This window comes from Cryptomeria japonica, chromosome 7, assembly GCF_030272615.1.
Source record: "Cryptomeria japonica chromosome 7, Sugi_1.0, whole genome shotgun sequence".
NCBI lineage: Eukaryota > Viridiplantae > Streptophyta > Pinopsida > Cupressales > Cupressaceae > Cryptomeria > Cryptomeria japonica.
This window is the reverse complement of record NC_081411.1, coordinates 459,393,186-459,417,136: the sequence shown is the minus strand read 5'-3', so window position 1 is coordinate 459,417,136 and position 23,951 is coordinate 459,393,186.

Genomic DNA, 23,951 nt, shown 5'->3' with positions numbered 1-23,951 from the left:
TTTGGTGCCTAAAATCAACAACGGTTAAAACTGACATGCATGCCTTCATATTTCAATTTGGTGTTTAAAATGGACATGCACATGCGTATTTAACACCTCAATTTGGGCTATAAAATGATCGTGAATCAGGCTACATTAGACTAAATCACATTTGGTTTTCTTAAGGTAAAGATTTTTTTATCGTGTTTGGGGTGGACCTACTATTGCATTAACTAACTTTCCACCCACCTTCGGGGTCTTGGGAGAAAGGAAGGAGGTGACAATGAAACCCAATTTTATTTTATTCCACGTAGTGAGGGTTATCTTTGACTGGGGATTCCATCACCCCACAGAGGTACTTCGAATTGGGATGCGTTGGGGATATCATCTTTCCCAGCATACTCTCGAGCTATTTTTTCGAGCCGCTATATAAATATATTGGTCAGGCGGCTAGAGTGTTGAGTGAATTCAACATATGTGGGGTCCTTCCATGCACCGATAAGCTCAACTAAAGTCTTAAGTGGCTTGCTCTGAGAATCCATTGTTGGATCGGGACCCCTCGAAACCCTACAATAAGAACCAACTCAGTAGCCCAAAACCCTACATTCAGTGATTCTGGGAGTGTGGATCGTACCCCATAGATACCCTTCATGTACCTTACACTATGATATAGGAATCCCTTGACTATAAGATCTTCAAATCTTCAGGGTAAGAGAGACTGGCATGCCCGAGAAGTGTGTGCCATGGAGTGGAGCTTGTGCTGCCAGACTCTCTATCTGTTCGTTTTGTCTCAGTATTTCATAAGGGCCTCATTGAATGGTGTCCACTTTCTAGCCTAAGATTGTATTCTATTCTTTTTTATGTATCGTTGTATCAGACTAGTATTGAACCAGTCCTTTGGGCTATTTCAGGCCCTATCCTACGTATCTCTGAATTCTCTGAGATTGTTTGAAAAACCAGTTCAGTCAGCTATATCTACCTCCAAACAATTGTTCCGAGACTTGGAAAAGCCACAAAACTTGTCCTACACAAAGAATTACCAAAAACGAAGTCCATTTTGAAACATCAGACAGTCCAACAAACTCAAAATTGTACACACTTGTGACCATAGGAAGTCCTTGCATAGTCCTCATTTACGTCCTTACATAGTCCTCATTTACGTCCTTACTATCATCCTTAGTCTTTGCATAGTCCTCATTTACATCCTTACTATCATCCTTATCCTTTGCATAGTCCTCATTTACGTCTTTACTATCATCCTTAGTCTTTGCATAGTCCTCATTTACATCCTTACTGTCATCCATAGTCTTTGAATAGTCCTCATTTACGTCCACATTATTATCCTCATATATGTCTTCATCTAGATTTCAGATACGTCTGTCTTAGTCCATCATCATTGACATAATCATCCTATAAAGTCATATCATGCATCTTAATGGGTCTCCCAGGTGATGGTTTTCTCCCCTTCGAGCAACCTAATCTAGTGCCAAACGATGGTCAACGAGAAATCATTGAAGTTCTAGCTAACTTGGTCTGGGACTCAAGGAGAAACACACCCCATTATATAGGAGTCGAGTACAAGATAAATACCGAGTATAAAATTTCCCATAGGATTGATAGAGAAATTATTGCGGAACATATAAGAGAAGACATGGAAAAACTTGCATTACAGAAATCCCAAAATACTCAACAAGTCTCACAACAAAATCCCCAATAGAGAGTCTAGTCTAGTTTTTTTTTTCATGCACCATACCTATGTCTAGAGTCTAGCATTAGTCTTCATCTTGCATAAAAGCACCCTCATATAGTAGTCTTAAATGTCCGTCACAAGGTCACAAAAGGAAAAAGGTATAATGGACCCAAATAATGACCAGTCTGTAAACCCAACTTGGAATATGGACATATCAACTAGTCAACAATCAGGTTCTCAGGCAATATCTACCCTAAATGAATTACAATAGTATTTAACAAAAGAATAAATTGAGTTAGCTCAACAAGATCCACATGTCCTTATGATCTTAGATGCACTTATACATAGTGATAGGGACAAATATCTCTCGTTGTTATTACAAAATGGGGCAAAACTACCTGAAGATTTTGATGTCACGAAGATCTTACCACTAGGAAAAACTTTAGGTCAAGATAACAGTCAAACACTGCCCACAACACAAATGCAAGCAACGACCTCCAATTTTCCTCAAAATGTACCTATCCAAACAAATGTCAATACAAATGCAAACTTTCAAACAAGTGCATCATCTTCAACAATAAATGTTAGTATACTAACACAGAGCATACCGATAATATCAATTGTCTCAACACCTATTCAAACATAGGCAACAAGTGCAACCCAACCTCTAGTTTCCTATTCTATAGGATCGACATATAGTCACCAAAATGTAAATCTAGGTCTTACCAATACAACAAGTACAACTCAACCAAACATGGGTTCACATATCACTTATTTCACGGTACCTAGTGGAACGTACAACACACAAAATTATAATCATGGTACCTTCCAACAACCTCCTAGTTATGCAACCACAAATCCTTTTATGGGACATACACAAACACAAGGTGTACCTTTGACCCAAATAGATATTCTGACACAACAATTACAGAATTTGCAACAACAAATGATGACCATGCAGACCAATAACGATAAAAAGAGCTACACAATGCATGACTTACATCCTTATCCTTTTGATCACACATTATACATGTCTCCTTTCCCACCACATTTTGAAATGCCTAAATTCAACAGATATCGAGGGAAGGGTGATCCTAGAGACCACATTAGAGAGTTTTTTACGACATGTATAGAGGTTGCAACATAAGATACTTACTTAATGAGACTATTTCCTAAAAGTCTGGGGGGGCCGGCCTTAGAGTGGTTTTCACATTTACCACCAACCATCACATCATGGGGAGAATTAGCTAAACAATTTATTGCAAACTTCTCGCATAACATTGAAACCCCAATTACTTTGATGGACTTGTGTGCCACTAAACAATATGAGAATGAAACATTTGCATCCTTCATACAACAATGGAGGGCTCTCTATAGGAGGTGCAAGACAATTATCCCAGAAACAGAGCAAGTGGATATGTTCACATAAAACTCAATTCCTAAGATTAAATATCCAATACAAATGCAATGTTTAACCACATTCAAACAAATCACGGAAAAAGCTCTAAAATGTGAGAAGGGACTAGTGGAACAAGGTCTTATTAAGTATGGAAACACCAACAACAATGACAAATCCAAGTTTTGGTCGAAAAACAAAAATGTGACCAATGATGGTATTGTAGATGCCAGAACAGTAAACAAAACTCAACCGGTTTTATCTTTGGGAACAAGTCAATCGTCAAATCCATGTACAGAGAATAACCTTACTTCAACAAATGTAAACACTACACAAAACAAGAACACCAGATACCCCAGGGTAAATTCTCCAAGAAGAAATTACACACCTCTAGGAGAACCTATTGAGTCATCACTCAAAAAGTTGATACAAACAAACATGATCACTTTACTGGAAATGACAGTATCTGAATCAGGTCCTTTCAAACCCACATGGTGGAACGATAATGATTTCTGTGATTATCATCAGACTAAAGGTTACAAAATAGCAAGTTGCTACAAATTGAAAAACTTGGTCCAAGATATGATAGACCAAGGTGACATCACAATCGATACTGATAAAGCCTCAACAAACATGAATCATACAATGTTTAAGGATATATTTGTTAAGCATGACAAAGGGAAAGCTACCACATCAGGTACTCAAGACAATACAACTAACTACACAAAGGTCTCATACGACTACACTATTCATGCCATTAGCTCAAGACATATAATAAACAATGATTCACAAGAAACATTTGATCAAGATGAGAAATATCTAGACACTCACACAGATGATAACCAAATTTGCATGCCATTAGAGGCACCAAAATACAATGATAATAGAAACCTTTATCTCAGAGACTGGGGGCATGATGAACCATCGCAGTCAAGATGGTTTGAAGATGAACTCATAGAACAAATCATGGATGCCAAACATACACATAAAGACTATGAAGAGGGATTTAACATAAACCTTGATAACACAACATATGATATCGACAATACCTGTAAGTCATATGATACAGTGGCTACAATCACCATAACTCTCAGAGATAGAGACTATGCAGTAGTTACTCGTAGATCAAAGGTAACTCTACAAGGAATACCACAAAATCATCCACCAACAGTAGGGACTTACAATGTTGTTGAGCAACTTAAGAAAACTCCGGCATGGATATCATTATTTGAACTTTTGCGTATTTCATCCACTCATAGAGATATCCTGGACAAAGCACTTCAAGATTCAGTAGTGGACAGAGATATAGATGAAAATGCCTTCCAGTCTATGGTATGAAATTTGACACAAGGAACTCGTATTGTATTCACAGAACAAGGCATTCCTAGTGATAGATTGCTTCATAATGACCCACTACATCTAGAAGCTTACATACATAAGAGAAGAATTAGAAGAGTACTCATGGATGGAGGAGCCAGTCTCAACATTTGTACTTTAAAACTGGTTAAGGCGCTAGGATATTCTGAACTTCACATTGACTCATCCAAGAGGATAAATATCAAGGCATATGATGATGAAGAACATCCATCAAAAGAGATTGTAACATTACCCATACAAGTGGGACCTATAACAACAGAGGTCACTTTTCAAGTCTTGGATAGAGAACTAGGATATAACATGTTATTGGGCCGCCCATGGATCCACACCATACAAGATGTACCATCCACATTTCATTAGTGTGTCAAATTCCCATATAATGGTATTGAAATCACCATAAAGGGTGATCCAAATCCCTTCCAACATTGCAATTATAATCAGGTACCTATTAATCAAGTAGCACCTCTCATTGCACAACTGGAGGCATTAATGATCATAGAAACAAAAAAGGATATGCCTACAGCATCCTCCTTACAAATACAAGATATGGGTTGTGGAGAGTGTTCTATTGGGAATACTTCAAGTGGGAAACAATTTTCTCAATCTCCTAAGTCTTTTGGGAAACCTCAAAATACAGTACAAAAACAAGACAAAGGAAAAAAAAATGTTAGATACACAGACTCATGCTCTTTCATTAGATGGGGTGACTTACAAGAAGAAATACAACATGTTATTGGGCTGCCCATGGATCCACACCATGCAAGCAGTACCATCCATATTTCATCAGTGTGTCAAATTCCCATGTAATGGTATTGAAATCTCCATAAAGGGTGATCCAAATCCCTTCCAACATTGCAATTACTTGAAAGAAAGTATGGATAATCAGGTACCTATTAATCAAGAAACACCTCTCACTACACAACTGGAGGCATTAACGATCATAGAAACAAAAAAGGATATGCCTACAACATCCTCCTTACAAATACAAGATATGGGTTGTGGAGAGTATTCTATTGAATATACTTCAAGTGGGAAACAATTGTCTCAATCTCTTAAGTCTTTTGGGAAACCTCAAAATATAGTACAAAAATAGGACAAAGGAAAAAAATTTGTTAGATACACAGAATCATGCTCTTTCATTAGATGGGGTGACTTACAAGAAGAATCCTTGAACGAAGATGTTAACCACTGGATATATAGAGAAGAGGATCATATGACAATACCCAAAATACTCATAAATCAGTATGGAAATGGATTTAAAATGCTCTAGAGACATGGATATGATCGTACCATAGGCCTGGGGTTACAGAAACAAGGAAGGCTAGAGCCTATTGTTCCTAATGATAATCCAAGGAATCAAGGATTGGGGTATAAGCATGTACCACATATCATAGAAGAAAGACAACATACCCTTGATATACTAAATCGACCAATGAAATCGTCAGACTACATACCACAAAGCGATTTGTCCATGCAGGTGCTTCCCTCTTCATCTCAAACAAGTAATCAATTACCTACATCACCTAGCATGGAATTAGATGGAGAAGACATGAGACAACTCTTGCAAGAACCTAGCACCGAGTCACAAAATGATATAGTTGTCAACACAAAAGTACAAGCTAATGTTGCAAAAGATGCAGGCTTACCACCAGCAGATGAATCTAATCCATGGTTATTATCAATACTTCTGCCAAGGGAAATGAATCAGGCTCAACCTAACGAATTAGATGAAGAAAGATTGCAAAGGCTTATACCAGGCTTAAGAAGGGTAACTACTGTCCAAAGAATACCAGTCAATCTACAACAGAATTGGCAGTAGGAACAAGAAGAAATAAGTGATGATAGCTCAGATGATGAAACATACATTGAAAGTGAGACAGACTCTCATGATTATGAGTTCTTATCACTCCATGATTCTAGCCCACCAAAAAGTGTCATACTAAGGTATCAAATAAAGCCTATACAAGATGAACATACACAAAGTCATTCAAACAATCAAGTCTTCATGTTATAAGAATCTACTATAGAAGGGAGTACTGATTTACCCCTTGTATATTCACACTTGATTGATTGGGGGCAAGAAGGAAAACCAACACTGGATTGGTTTGAAACGACCAAGCAATTGCAAAATTCCTCAGAGTCAAAGAGGGATTTCCACAAGGTGATCACAAAGCAAGGTTTGTTGTAGACCTGGATAGAACAACATAATTTGGAGAATAAAGTACCTCTACAATAGAAGATAAAGATCAAACCACCCATAATGGCAAGAGTGAGTTGGGTAACCTCCCTATCGAAAGAGAAATTTCAGCATTGCTTATAGAAGAAACTGAAGAAGTAAACATAGCAAAAGGAGAGATTGTACATAACATCCACCTGGAAAAATCACTAAGAAAAGAAGAAAAAGATAAATTCATTCATTTTTTTAAGAAATGACCTATCAATTTTGCTTGGTCCTATGCAGATATGTCAAGCTTAGACCCTAAATTAGTGTTGCATCATTTACCTTTGATACCAGGAGTTAAACATTACAAGCAAAAAATGAGAAAAATGCATCCAAGTATTGCATTACTAGTTAAAAGAGAACTAAAAAAGTTCCTGGGTGTAGGTTTCATTCGATCTATTGACTATGCGGAATGGATATCCAACCTAGTACCTGTGACTAAGACCCTAGGAGGCATAAGAATTTGCATGGATTTTCGGGATCTAAATAAAGCTTGTCCTAAGGATGACTTCCCGCTACCCAATATCGATATGATAGTTGACCTAACAATTGGAAATGAAATGCTATCCTTAATGGATGGTTTTTTAGGATACAACTAGATTAAATTGCACCAGAAGATCAACATAAAACAACCTTTACATGCCTATGGGGAACATATTGCTAGAATGTGATGCCATTTGGTCTCAAAAACGCCGGAGCAACATACCAAAGAGCCATGACAATGTTGTTTCATGACATGATCCACAACATAATGGAAGATTATGTGAATGACTTATTGGCTAAATCATAGACAAGAGAAGGTCACCTTATGGTCCTTTGACAAATATTTGATTGGTTGGAGCAGTATAATGTCAGACTAAACCAGAAGAAGTGTGTGTTCGGCATAATAATAGGTAAATTGTTAGGGTTTATTGTATCCAATAGAGGAATTGCAGTAGACCCTGCCAAGGTCAAGGCAATCATTGATATGCAACCTCCATCAACACTTAAACAACTAAGAGGGTTACAAGGAAGATTGCATTCCATAATAAGATTCATAGCGTAGTTGGTAGATAAGTGTCACGCCTTCCAGCATTTACTCAAGAAAGGAGTTACTTTTAAATGGACAAAACAATGACAAGAAGCTTTTCAAGCTCTGAAAGATTATCTTCTAAACACACCAGTGTTAGTATCACCTAATCTAGGAATACCTCTCTTGCTATATGTATCAGCAACAAACTCAGCTCTAGGAGCTTTGTTAGCACAACATGATGAACAAGGAAACAAAAGAGCCATTTATTATATAAGTAGGACTCTGATCGACTATGAGCTTAATTATACTCCTATAGAGCGAGCATGCTTAGCAGTAATATTCGAATCCCAAAATCTCAGACATTACATGCTAAGTCATAAAGTACAACTCATTGCATGCTTTGACCCACTCAAGTACCTATTGAGCATAGCAACATTGACCAGGCGGTTGGCTAAGTGGGTCATGATCTTGAGCGATTTTGATATAAAATACATAGACAAAAAGGCCATCAAAGGACAAATTATAACAAATCAATTAGCAGAGGCTACTTTACAGGATAGTCACCCATTACTGATAGATTTTCCAGATGAATCAGTGTTTACATTGACTGCATCTATAATGTGGAAATTATATTTTGATGGGTCATATACAAGTCATGGATCTGGAGCAAGGATTCTTTTCGTCACCCCTCAAGGGGATTCTATACCTAAGTCATTTAGGATCAATTTCCAATGCACAAAAAATATAGCTGAATTTGAATCTCTCATCATAGGGCTTCGTACAACTATACAATGGAGAATAAAATAATTACAGGTCTATGGTGATTCACAATTGATTGTAAACCAGGTCAATGCTGATTACAACACGAAGGATGAAAAACTCATGCCTTATAAGAAGATGTTAGAAGATTGCAAGGAGCACTTCATCAAAATTACCTTCGAACAGATCCCAAGGATACAAAACAAGGCAATAGATGCCATTGCTACCATAAGATCTCTTCTGAATATGCTTGCTGACGAAACTCAGTTTGAGTTTATCATAGAACAGTTAATGCTACAAACATATGAGACTCCCTCAACAGAATATGTATGTGCAATTGTGGGTCTAGAATCCCCTTGGTATAATGAAATATATACATATTTACATACTCAATACATGTCACCGGATCTGTCCAGAAATTAGAAGAAGACCCTTATTCACCAGGAATCTAGATACACCATTATAGCCGATACATTGTATAGAAAGGGATTCGATGGAACTATTCTCTGATGTCTTGATAAAAATGAAGCGCAACTTGCTTTAAAGGAAGTCCATGATGGAATTTGTGGTGCACACCAAAGTGGTCCACCATTGTCAAAGAAATTGCTGAGATCAGGTTATTACTGGCCAACTATAGAAAATGACGCTTATAAATATGTGCATAAATGTAAGTAATGCCAAATGCATGGGGACCTCATTCATGCACCAACACAAGATCTTCAACCCATTACATTACCATGGCCATTTTCACAATGGGGATTAGATCTAGTGGGTAAAATCAACCCTACTTCTTCCAATGGGCACAAGTTCATCTTAATAGCCACTGAGTACTTTACCAAATGGGTTGAGGCAATTCCTCTTACATACACCATTGGAAAACAAATAGAAAAATTCATTCTCAACTACATTATATATAGATACAAGATCCCACCATGCTTCATGACAGATAATGGATGTCCATTTAAAAACTAGGAAGTGAAAGAGTTGTGTGATAAATTTCACATACAACAGAGATTTTCCATGCCATATTATCTGCAAAGCAATGGACAAGCAGATGCAACAAATAAAATAGTATTGAAAATTCTTAATAAAGTTGTCACAAACATAGGATGAGAATGTCATCTCCAGTTAAATCCCGCTCTTTGGGCTTACAGAACAGGAGTACACACCCCTACAGGAGAAACACCATATTCCTTAGTCTATGGTACAAAACTAATACTCCCCATTGAAATAGAAATACAATCTCTAAGAGTCTCCTTACAGAACATCATATCAGAGGAAGACTACCGGGTAGCAAGGTTACAAGAGCTAGAAACACTTGATGAAAAAAGACAAACAACGTTCAATCATCTACAAGGGTATCAAAATAGACTAAGGTGGATTTATAATAAATGAGTCTGCTCATGAAATTTTGAAGTGGGAGATCTAGTTCATAAAGAGAATCAAAGGAACCTAGCGGAACGATAAAAGCCAGGGAAATTTGAACCTAACTGGCTAGGTCCTTTCATCATAACAAGGGTTATAGGAAATGGAGCATATAATTTGGCTACCATGGAGGGAGATCCACTCTCTGACCCTATGAACAACATGCACCTTAAATGATATTATACCTAAGGGCTGGGTGGTTTAGGTTTTACTTTCCGCATTGCATATCATTTTCTTCAAAGCACTGCATTGCATATAGTTTCTTTCCAGGCACAACATATTAAGAAGTCACATTCTCAAAAGTTTTTGTATTTTCATATAGCAGCATCAATAAAAAAAGGTAACTGTTAAGTTTATCATTTGTTTGCATCTAAGAGAAGCAAAGGTCATCTCCTTTCTTAGATATTCAGACATGAAGTCTTTAAGATCCTAAGGTCATTCATTTTCAGCATCACCCTGTGATGATGCTTTACTTATGGTTGGGTAGTGATTTCGCTATTTGACACCTGTTAACCCAAAATCTATCAATTGCTATATCTCAAAACATATTAAGAAGATATCTAATTCAATTTAGACACCTAGTTGATCATATGACTAGTGAAAAATTGAAAATTCTACTTCAGCACCACTATAATTGTCACACCCAAGTAGGTTTCATTACTTACAAGTCAAGGCAAGAAAATAAAAGAAAAAGAGCTATGCCAGATTCATCTCAAGGCAAAAGAGCAATTATATATAACTGAAATATCATGCATACAAGTGCGACAAAAATCTTGACTATGGGAACATGCGAGTAACTCCATCAGGGCTATGGACGCCTACTGGCAATGGAGCAATATTCGAGAAATTACAATCTATAACCTCATCAGAGCTCTCAAAGCTTGCTGGCAGCGAGGCTCTATTCGGGATGCTTTTGAAGTTAGGATAATCCATGTAGCTAGTCATATAGGATGCTAAGGATCTTTAGTGAACACAAGAGCAAGAATTAACTCATCTGCACACACATGGGCAAAAGAAGATCAAAGTTTCAAGAATCAATGGGGAAGTTTTCCACGTCTCCATTTGTAAATCCTAGTCACTAAGTGTGTTGAGTTGAATGTTCCAAAGGACCTTAGGGATGGATTTATTGCTTATCTATGAAATGTTTTGCACCTCCATTTCAATTAGTGTATTACAAAGGCTCAAAAAACATAGTCAACCTTGTTCGAATAGGAAATGCATCTTCATCATGCATATTGTATAGGTCGTGTGAAAAATTCATTGTCTCCACATGCATTCTACATATCATTATGTCATACAAGTCTGCACACTGGGGGCATAGCTGAAAATTTTTCTAAAAAATAGATAAAGTCCTGAAAAAAATTCTAAAAAACAGATAAAGTCCTTAAAAAAATCCAAAAAAATCCATATAAAGTCTTGAAAAAATTCCAAAAACATCCATATAAAGTCCTGAAAAAATCCAAAAACATTGAAAAACTCAAAATCCAAAAACAATGAAAAACTCAAAATCCAAAAACACTGAAAAACTCAAAATCCAAAAACATTGAAAAACTCAAAATCCAAAAAACATTGAAAAACCCAAAAAATCCATATAAAGTCCTGAAGAAATACCACAAACATTCAAATACAATTCTTCGAAAAATCCAAAAAAACATTCAAATACTATCCTGAAAAAATCATTCAAAAACATACAAATATCAATCCACATAATCCAAAAACATCAAAAAATCTCTTGGAAAAGAACTAAAAATAAAAAATTAACCAAAAAACTTGCAATAAAATGTCTTGTGAGAAACAAAAATCCTAGCAGATATCCAACAAACACTTCACATGAATTCAACAAAGGATACAACTATCTAGTCAAACATCTGCAATCAACTGATCAAACTATCTTATCAATAGTATCATATCCATATCAAAGTGATCATTATCTTGTCTTAAACAAAAGAGGATACACTCAAAATCAGACATGTCAGTCTTAAACAGGGTCCACAACTTTCCGAGATCAGACATTATCAACTATCACATCAAGCAACTAAGAATGAAGGCACAAGGTTAGTATAGCTGCTGAATTTTGTCTGGGTCAGTCTTTATCTTTTATCATTTGGTGACAGATTATGTTCCTATGCTACTCAAGGATGTCCACAAGTGACTAGAGGAGCCATGATGGGCATTATCTTTTTCTTTGTTTGTTGTTTGTGGTGTGAATCGATGAAGTTCTAGGGAAATTGCTCTAGTGGGTGTCTGTAATAGGAGCATTCAACTATTGGATGCCGCACATACCTTGACCCCTAGTGTAATTACCAGGATGGAGGGTTCACTCCTTGTCTGCTACGTGTTTGTTTCTACAATGAGATATCTTGCATCTTGGTTTCTTATACCCTGATGTGCTAAGATTCATTGTTCAAAAATAAGGCTCAGTGATGAATATACATTATACAATAAAATATGTGACACAGGTTCGTGATTATTTCAATTTCATTCCCATCTCATGTTTTTATTGATAGTTTGTTAATTTCTCATCTTCTCTCTAAATTGCATTCTTTCTAACATTCTTTCTTTCATCAATCTCTTCTCTCTATCATCTTACTAACATTTCTTCACGATGCATTTGAGTTAAAAATTTGTTCTGGCATTATCATACAAAAACAAAACTAAAAACATGCATTCATAAAGATTCCATTGCATTCATATAGATACCACTGCATTCATAAAAAACAAACATGCATTCATATAGATTCCATTTCATTCATTAGGATCATTGATACATACATATAAAAAACATTGCATTCGTGAATCATATAGAATCAAATAGATATACATCATATAACTCATATCATCATATAAGCATACATGGAAAACAAAACATAAATAGATCGTTGCCGAAAACCTGCATATCATATATGTATATAACTCAAAAATGATAATGTGTATGAATACAATAAACAAAGCTCAAAGGCTCAGATAACATGATAAAAAATGTCTCAACCAACACTGCCTCTGTCAGCAAGTGGATCCTATCCACTAGGTTCTGTCCTAGGATGCTGAGGTGGCCCCATAACACCACCACTGCTAGTCTGTCGAGAAGTAGATCGACTTGATCTCCTTCCCATGAAGGCACTATAACTAGGCTCTCTTTGACCCTCAAGGATAGCTCTCTCATAAGCCTGTCGATAATAAATAGCCTCCTGTGTAGAAACAAAATATCTATATGCCTAGTCACATGCCTCTGTCATTGGTCTGAATAGCTGATCATATGCATCCATGGTGATCTGAGCTCTCCTAACTGCCTCACCTCTCTCCCTCTGGAGATGATACCTCTCAGCCTCTAAAACACCATAGTCTGTATGGTGGACCTCTCGCTCGATATCTCATCTAGCAACCTCCTCCTCCAAACTCTGAATCCACGCTCTAAGAATCTACAAATTGTCCTCATCACCCACCTATCCTCTCCCACCCTCTACAGCAGGCACATCCTCTAGCTCTGACATATCATCATTGTCATCTCCATCCTCACTGCTCGAAGAATCATCGCTATCCCCACTACTAATAAACATGGTGTCTCTACCAATGTCTACATCCTCATCTCCTATCTCATCCTCTCCCTCCACTCTTCCATCTCCCTCAGCTCTTCCCTTGGCTCCACCTTCCTCTTCTCCTCTGACTCTCTCCCCCAACTATAGCCTCAATCTTGGCCTAGGATGGAAAATCTACTATGCTGTAATTGGAATAGCGAGATGAGTAAGTGGAATCGGCTTGTGTTTGGCAAACCATGCATCATACTATGACATAGTCCCTGGATCTGCTGCACCTCTACCCCAACCCCATAGTAACAGCTGAAGAGCATCAAACTCAGCAGAAGCAACATGCGTCTGTATGCACACCCCCAATCAGATACCTCCTGAGAAACACAAGCAAAGTAAGTAGTAACAACTGGTGTCACCTGTACCTCTCCAAACTGTCTCAATACCTGACCTAGGAGATACATCTCTATAATCCACTGCATCTCAAAAGTCCTACTGATCAGATACCTTTTCCATTGACAGAAAGGCAAGTGAACTACTTCATCTGCCCAACCAGGGCAATCTAAGTATGGTCTCTAAATAAAAGGTTGTAGTATGTCAAACTGATGTCTCCAATACAAGGTGTTACCTGAACTCCCGTGTTTGATACCTGTTGTGTACCTCAAAGTATAAGGCTCACTAGGCTGCAAATCAACATGAGTAACAAGTCTCAAAATAGAAATATGCTCCCATGCCCAAGTCTGGAGCAGTGTCAATCCACAACTGATAGACTGATATCCAATATATACAATCACATGCATCTAATAATACAACATGGCAAGAAGACATGGACCCCATGCATATACATCGATGAACAATCATATCATGGAGCACTTTGGTCCATCCCACTAGAAATCCATGACCTCGTCTGTCAGGTATCAACAAACCACCAACAACACCGCATAATACAATAGTCATGTCATCATAATCTAACTGGGCCCAAGGGATGTCATATCGACCATTGATCTGCAAGTCCTGTATCTCACACTCAAAAAGTGCACACAATCTAGCAATACCATCATCGTGGTCATACACAACTCTCTCACCATGAATCAAAATATGCAGTATACACCATACATCCTCTAAGGTAATGGATGCCTCCCCAGTTGGAAGATGTAAAGGACATGTCTCGAAATGCCATCGCTTTATCAACACTGTAATCATGGCCTTATTGGCCATCACCTCTGGCAAGTGTAAAACATAGTACAAACCAAGTTGTCGAATATGCTCAATCTCCTCATCAAGTAAATCAGCACAGAGATCAAGTCTACTGGGTCTGCTTTGTTGGCAGTATAGCACTCCAATATTCTCCTACAAAGAGAAACAGTTCAAATAAATCAGATATCAGATTACGGAAACAAAAATTTCTCAGGTGCATGACAAAAAACATTCACATACAATGAATGCGTGATGTTTACTACTAATGTGGTACAATTATGGCTTATGCGAAACATTTATAGAGAATGCGTAATGATATGAGTGCATGTGTAACATTAAACACTATTGCAGTATGAAATGAGCTAATGCATAACATTAATGGCGAATACGTAGCGTTAACAACATTTGTGTAACATTAAAGCACAAATTCATAAAAATCGACAGGCGATTGCATGATGCAAGAGAAAAATTGATCATTGGAATTTTTTTGAAAAATAATGAAAAAATAGGCAAAAAATAAAGAAAAAAATAGAAAAATACCATGCCGCTAGTCCTAGGAGGTCTATGATATGAACGCACTCAGTCAGACAGGTGCAATCGAGCTCTATAACTAGCCATGATGATCAAATACTCGAAAGAAAGCACAAGATTTGTAGATAAAACAAAGAACTTACCAAATTGCAAATGAGCAAATGAAAACCTAAAATATCTATTTATAGCTCAAAATTAGGGTTTTTTGACACCTCGTCGCCCGTGGTCCCTGCTAGCTTCAAACAAATTGCAGCCTACTCAAACGATCTCGAAATCGCCTGAAACTTCACACGATTGCTTATTACACTGATATCGAAAACATGGTCTCAATTTTTGAATTTTCCGACCATGTTTTTCGAGGGGGCATATTTACACTATACAGTGGTACCAAGGCATACTAAGGCAGAATTTTTCATTTTCTTTGAAACAATGTCATTCTGACATTGTCTTAAAGAGTGGCAAATATAGACACCTAAAAATGTGTCATTGATCATGTACTAATTATTCCTCTAATTGATTAAATAATTCTTTAATTCTTTAATTAAGTTAATTAATCTTATTCTTCTAATTTCATATTTCTTCATAATCTTACTAATCATTCTATTTCTTATTCTATCATCATTTGATCATTTTAATCATTTTCTAATATTAATTAAATATTTTATTATTTAATTAATTCTGATTAATTCCCCAATTTAAATCATCTTTATTATTTAAATAAATTTCATTCTCAATTTCTATCTCTAATAATCTAATCATTCAACCCTTTTCTAAATATTAATTAAATAGTCCAGGTGGTTGAGCTTAGCTAGATAAAGCATTGAGTTCTCAATGTGGAGACCCAAGTTCAACTCCCATGAGGGACACCTTTGTGGAATTCTAAGTTGCGACTCTTGGTCTTCCATTGATTGTATTTGTCACACTATTTAAAGTGGATTTCTAAGTTGTGACCCTTGGTCTTCCACTTCTTGTTTCTAGTTTGGTGCTCGAAAGGAGCTAGCATTTGTAATAAGTTTGCTCAAAAGGAGCTGGTATTTGTAATAAGTTTGTAACGTGGATGCTCGAATGAGCAAAAATGAGCTTTATTGTAATGTTGTTCTATGATACTTAATACAAAAAACAATATTAATTAAAGATTTATTATTTAATTAATTGTGATTTAATCCTTTAATTTAAATAATCTTTATTTTTTAATTAAAATCCATTTCTACATAATTAAATAGTTTCTTTAAATTATTTAATTAACTAGTTAATTCTTCTAGTTCTTCAAATTCTAATTTCATTTCATTTCACATTCTTCTAAATTCTTCCAAATTCAAATACATGTGCATGATTTCAAAAATCAAATTAAAAATCAAAGTCAAGTTCTAAATATATTCAAATACTAAATTGAATTAAACTAAATTCAATTATTTGAATAAATTTCATGCAAAGATTAAATTGAAAATCTAAGTTAAAATGCAAGCACATGCTAAATTAATTAATTAAATCATTTCTCTCCAGTCTCTATTTCCATCTTCTAGTTCTCTTTGTCTTCTTCTTTATTTCTTCCAATCATTCTTTTTCTTCTTTCAGTTAGCTTTTTCTCAATCAGTTGACTCAATTAATCTATTCAATCTATTATGCTTCACCTCCAAGTCAGGAGTTCAACTATCAATCAGCATGTGAGCTCACCTGAGTTCCACCTCTTGATCAATATGTTCCACCTTTCAATCAATCTCATCCAAAAATCTATAAATTGAGCATTTAATCCTCACAATTCCTCTAGATCACGAACTTCAAATCTTTGTGTCAATTGTAGGTTGCCAGTGCAATATCTGAGAGACATCATACCACAGAGAAAAGAAGAAAAATGGAAGCTATGATGCATAATAGGGAGTTTCATATTGCATAATTTAATTCCATTTTGCATCTATTTCATTGGTTTTATGTTTGAATTGCTTAGATAGTTAAGGATTTTTGATCGTCCTTATTTCCTATTTAGAAATGGTGTATTTGAGCATAGCACAAGATCCATTCATTGTTAGGAACATATAGAAATGTATAATATCCCATAGGTCAATTTCAATTTTAGAGTAAAATACTTCAAATTACTATGCAAAGCATAAGACTTCAAAATTGATGCAGAGCATCCACACACAAACTCACCAACTAGGGACAACTTATCTCAACTCACCTATCTAGTAGGTGTGTTCCATCAACTAGGTGCTCTCAATCTCCTAATTCATCAATACCTTTCCTTAATAGGATTCACAAACTCACACATCTACAACCACCCCAAAGATTGATAAACACCATGTACCTCACTTCCATGATTGAACACAAGACCCAATACCTTCACACACCCGTCAAGTTCTCACAACACCCAGTTGCCAAACCACATTCCATTGGCTCAACACACATCCACATTTAGGACAGTCATTATGAAACTCAAGACCCTTGCTTGGAAACACATATGGAAATTAAAACAAGACCCTCATACACTCTCTTGACAATCAATGTTTCCCAATCCTTGAGCACTCAAGATGGTTTGTGCTAAAATTAAATGAGTCTTGTAAAGGAAAATTAGGATGTAAAATTATATTTATGATGTAATTGGACCTATTTGGATCCATTTTGAGTTATTTGAGGTCTAAGTTTGGTCTAGGTGGGATTTTGTGCAAAATTGTCAAAGTTGACAAAAAATGTTGTCATGCAAAAGTTGCATTTTGGAAGAAAATGATGTAAAGTTGGTTCCAAATCAAGTTGAAGGTAGTTACAATATATTTTGGTTGTGTATAGAAGAAGATCAATTCATTCTTGTGAATCACAGTCAAAACCCTCATTAGGGTAATCAGTGGCCAAATAAAATATATTTTGAATTAGTTCTTGATTGATTGATCATACCAATGAGGAAATCTTTGTATCATATTATGTTCTTGCTTATAATATTGTCTACAAGGTCTCAAAGAAATTTTGGCATGTGCTCAAACAATGGTTTACGCCTGACAATGTGTCTCAATCAAAATATAGCATCCAGGAGTGGTTAATGTTGAAGCTTATGCAAAGGATTCATTTAGTAAGAGGATTAGGGGATGGGTGGAGAGTGAATAAAGGCTATTGGAGAATTAAAAGGTTGTTTAAGGCAAGTAAACAACCCCAAAAGAAAAGACCTTTGACTGTCCTACAAATGACAGTGGCTACCCTTATTGATGGGGTATAAGGAACTTATATTTGCAAGATTCATTCTTGATGGGTTGGATGATTATTGTTGGTGGAGAAGTTTGGGTAACTACTATCAAATTCATAGAAGTACCTAAGGAATTGATAAGAGTGAAGAATTATAAGGGTATGACAGTCCTAGAAGTTGCATCACTTCAAAATGGCATCACTTCAATCACAATGAAATTCTTGCATCACTTTGAAATGGCTTTGACTTTTACCATTTGTCTGTTAACTTTTGATCTCGGTTACTTCAAAACACAAAAAATCATCTGAGGGGGGCATAATTTGGAAATGAGAAGTGCACATTTGATTTAAATAAGAAGTGCAGCCCTGATTATGAAAGTTTATGTCCCTTTCAAAGGGTAGAAATAATGAAGAGTTGCACTCTTTCAAAAGGGTTCTATCTATATTAAGAACTATTATATGGGATATTATAATTATATGTAAAAATTGAAATTGAAATATCCCATTTACATCAATTATAATATCCCATTTACTTACAATTAATATACAAAGCAAAAGATCTTCTTGTGTTTTGAAATATCCCATTTACATATAATTATAATATCCCATATAATATCCCATATATTATAATTATACATTTCTACATGTAATTATATGGGATATTATAATTATATGTAAATGGGATATTTCAATTTCATAGACATATGTTCCCTACCATCTATAGGGTTTTAGGTTTAGATTATCCGATTGGATAGGGTATTTTTTAGAAAAAGGGAAACAAATAAATCTGATTATGTTTGAAATGCACATAAGATGAAGCTAAGTGATTTCTCACCTGTAAACTGATTTCCTCCTCCTACGTGCGTGAATGAAGTCTTCATTCACCATGACCATCTCTAACCCTGCGAATCTCCTCTCTTGTGCGTGCCAATGGTCTTCTGCTTTGCCTTGCGGGAATGATTTTTTTCGAAGTCTTTTTCTTTGCAGAGTAATTTGAAATTGAAATTGACCTATGGGATATTATAATTATATGTAAATGGGACATTTCAATTACATAGACATGAATTTTTCTTTGCATGGTAATTATAATTAAATGGGATATTATATGGGATTTAATTATAATATCCCATATAATGCCTAACATATGCCCCGACGAGAATGTTGTACCTGTGATGAAATTAAAATTGACCTATGGAATATTAAACATTTTCATATGAAATTATAAGTAAACATTGCCAAGGTATGGGATATGATATGCGATATTATACATTTATATATGTAATTATATGTAAAAATAAAAATTGACCTATGGGATATTAAACATTTCTATATGTAATTAGAGAATTTGTGATCCGAATGAACATTGCCAAGATATGATGAATATATGTTTTGCACTATTTGACCAATATAAGCAATGTATGAAAAATGTGGTAACATAGACAAGGCAATGTGTTGGGTCTCAAATCAACAGATTGGATAGGTTCTAAGGAAATTCCAACTCCTATGATCAAACCCTCCAATTGACTTGGCCAACTTATAGAGTGAACCTATTTGGTTAATGACTCTCTCACTCTAGGCTCTGCAGGACCTAGGTGGGTGTACCTATTCACTAGTTGTTTTCAAGGACTAGTGCTTTTTATAGCAGATTAAGTATCTTGATCTAGCTTCCTCCTATCACAGAATGGCATAAGTTCCTAGAATGGAGATATAGCAGATGAGTTCAAGATTGTTGTTGTGGAAGCTATTTGATCTTTGTGCTTAGAATTTTATATATATACACTATTGCCAACTTACTCTATGCTTCTTACTCAATTACTCCTATTGTAAAATAAAATATGATGAATATGGTGATAAATTGTAATTTATAAATGGCCAGTGCCTTCTTTGCTGTCTGGGCTACAGAGTCTTTATATTGCCTTAGGACTTATTGTGTGAACTTGTGAGAGAGTTTTTAAACCCACCCCTTTTATGGATCTGTCAATTATTATTTCTTATGAGATCAATTGAATGCCTATATCATAAGTTGCTTGAATGAATTTAACCCTACCTTTAAGGGACCATCCAAGTAAGCACTGCAAAGAACAATTATAATTCACAAACAAAACTTTTATTTCAACCTTATAACATACAACATAAATCTCACTCAAAGAATATGAATAACCTTATCTTCTTTAGATAATATCACAAGCAATTGCCAATAATGAATGAAATAATCCACAGCACATATGCAAAGAAAAGATAACTGATTGTATTACGTATCCGTCAAAATCTGTGTAACAGGAAACTTACAAGCTATCACAAATCACTGTATTCTTGCTATCATTGTTATGTTAAGAAATATTACAAGAAATCTTTCTCATATATATATGAGAACGAATGCTGTTTATGAAAAGACATGTCTTTTCAAAATATTAACTGTCAACTTGAACACTCCTAACAAACTTAAGTAAAAAGAGATTAAGCATCCCTAAATGATGGATGTAGTCATCTTCTTTAAAAGTCTTAATCTTGATGCTCTGTTTCTTTAATTCTTCTCCCTGTGAAAGGTATTCAAACATCATCTGGTTGACGGTAGGGGCCATGTCCTTGCTTCGATCCAATGTCGTCAGAGCTCGATCCTTGATGCTTATAAGTTCATTCCGCCATTCCTCCATAGACATTAATTCTCCTTCCTTATAAATTGAGGGCATTCCAATAGGGTTCCCATCATCCAATTCTTTCAAATCTCCTTTTAGCATATCTTCGAATTTAACATGATTCTCCATAAACAAAGTCCCTTCTATTTTTTCTTCTAGCGTCATCACATCAACACTGTTTATCATTTCATGCAATCGTGCTTTTAACCTTTCATGCTCTCGTAATGCCTTTATGGTTCCAGAGTACACCCTCCAATAATGCTCAACATGTATAAGCATGGTGTTGAATCGGTGTTCAATGATATCATTAACCAATTTATCCATCTTTTGTTGGACATTTTTTACCTGTTTGGTAGCCTTATCCGCTTGATACTTCCAATACAGAACATCAGAAATATCATCCAAGCTCTGTCCTGTGGGATATGAAGCATATTCACTTAAAGGAGCTCCTATCTCAAGTTGTAATATCTTTGCTTGTAGCTTTTGATTCTCCTCTTTAGATCTTTCATACAAGCCCTTATATGTAATGTTCTCCCTGACCAAAAACTCTGTCTGATCCAAATTTAATTTGGCTACATCTAGGTTCAATTTTGTAGTGACCCTAGGGTCAGTCTTTCCTACCTGATGGACCATAAGGTGTCCAAAGGTTTCTTCAACATCCACAATAATTGGCCTTTTTCCTCTCGGATATAATGCCCATTGTAGGAGAGCCTTTTGATCAGGATCATACCTCGAGCCCATGAACAATTTATCTATCTCTTGAGGCAATACCTGTTGGTTAGTGTCTTGCTTCTTCAAGAATCCATCAAACAAAAGTGCTGAATTTATATCCCAACCTGAAAATATGATAACTCCAGCCTCCTTTAATATTTTCCTCCCTTTCTCTGGGGTCATATCTTTCATGAGGGTATCTATCTCATCTTGTAGCCTTCTCATCTATTCTTCTTCTATTCTTCCAGCCATACTTCATTTCACATGAGCCCCTTTGTACTGGTATAGGAATGAAAGGAATTCTCTAGAAGAAGAGAATCCGTCATCCGCAACAAAATCTTCATGCTCTATCATCCTTATGTCAACTACATCCCTAATATTAAAATCACCAATTTCCACATCTACCTCTGCTTCAAAACCAGATGGATAATCTTCTCTAGGGGAGTCAGCAGGGATGCTACTAGCAGTTGATTTCGGAGACATGTGAGCCAATGGTTTACTATCTTTTTCAGTGTTGACAAAATGGAGGAACTGTGGGGGTACTCTATACATAATCTCTACCTCATGCTGAAGTAGTTTTTTGGCTATCTCCAAAGGATCTTGGAGGTTTCCAAGTAGGTCTCCATCCACCATCCCCCTTGCTCTTTTCCACTTGAAGGCTTCCCAAGTCATCTCGCTTCTTTCTCTGAAAACCTTGGCATCTTCCCTTTCAAGGTTCTTGATTAAATCATCTGGCATTTGAGCCACATGTATTCCGGCTTTTAGTTTCTGTGATGCCCTTGCAGCTCTTATATATCCCTCAGGATCAAAGTTCTCTCTAGGATCACCCAGAGTCATGCCATAATAATCTAATTTATTTTGAAGTAAATGATAACTTTTGGAACTTTTAACAATAAAATCAGAAAACACCAGTAATCCTGGCACAATGGATTGTTTACCAAAATCTGTAAGATGTTTGGCACTGACAGCAGATAATTGTCTTACAATCTCTAGGCTAGCCACCCTGTTTGGCACTGTAATTGGAAGCATGTATGGCTTTCCTTCATACTCGAATACCCTGATTTCTATATGATTAAGGTGGCAATACCAGTCACCCCAGTTGTGATCAATCTGAGACTCTGGAGAGAAGTCTTTTGGCCTGAGGAATCTCTTAATTTCAGGAGACAGAGTATAATCTCTATGTTGTCCAAAGGCCGCACTAAGAGGTTTCACAAAATATTCTTGAAAGTGCCAATATTGGTTATTTATGAATCTTTGATCCCATGCAGAAACCCACAACTGAACTAGTTTCTTCAAACCATTCTTATCATAAGATCTGATGCTGAAATCGTCTGACCAGAAATTGATTTCTTGTCCACAATAAAGAATGATGTGCATTAAAAAGGAATACAATGAGAAATGAACATTTACAAGGTCTCCTTTCAACTTTTCCAACCCATGATTTAGGGCTTTTGCAACATAAGTGGCATAGTCAAATGACCTAGGGTCTTTTGATTGTAGATCAGCACATAGAACCATAACCCCAAAATCCATGAGAGGATGATCCTCTAAGCCTAATACTTGGGCTGCAGCATAGTATGTATACTTTAAATACGGATGGAATTGGTTGACATCAAATGGCACCTTGTCATCTTTACTGAATGGAACAAAGGACCCTCCTACTTTTGGCCGGTGAATGGGTAATCTCCATGTCCTGTAGATGTCCTCCAAGTTAAAGAATTCTCACGACAGTTTCTATATATCAATTTTCTCTTCTACTTCCCAGTCTAGATCAAATACCATATCAATAGTCTGTTTGTTAATCACCACCATGGGATTCCCTCGGTAGTCGCATATGGTTTTTGTTTTTGGATCATAGCAATCTACCAGAGCTTTCATTAATTCAACATCCACAAATACATTCAGAACTACCAATTTCCCTAAGTTTTTCTTCCACAGATTACTTACGGGCTCAGGAGCATCCCTTCTTTTGTAACCAAATAGGAACAACTCATGTCCTCTGATTTCAGTCCATATGTCTCCTAGATGTTCAAATCTATCTTCCAACCCTTCTTCTTTGATCTTTTTGGACCTCACACTGGATGTCGGGCACTGGTCTAGCAAATCCTGAGTTAAAGCTCTACCCTCCTTTTTCTGTCATTTGGGCTTCTCTTTAGGATTCAATTCCTTTCCTTTTCTACTCTTTTTAGAAGAAGAATAAGGTTCCATAATTTCAATTAATGCAAGAAATCACACTTACTTGGAGAATTGTTGAGCTCTTCTGATCGTCGTTTATGGATTTCAGTAATCTGCTTGCAACTTTCTGTCTTTTGGCAACAATCTGGT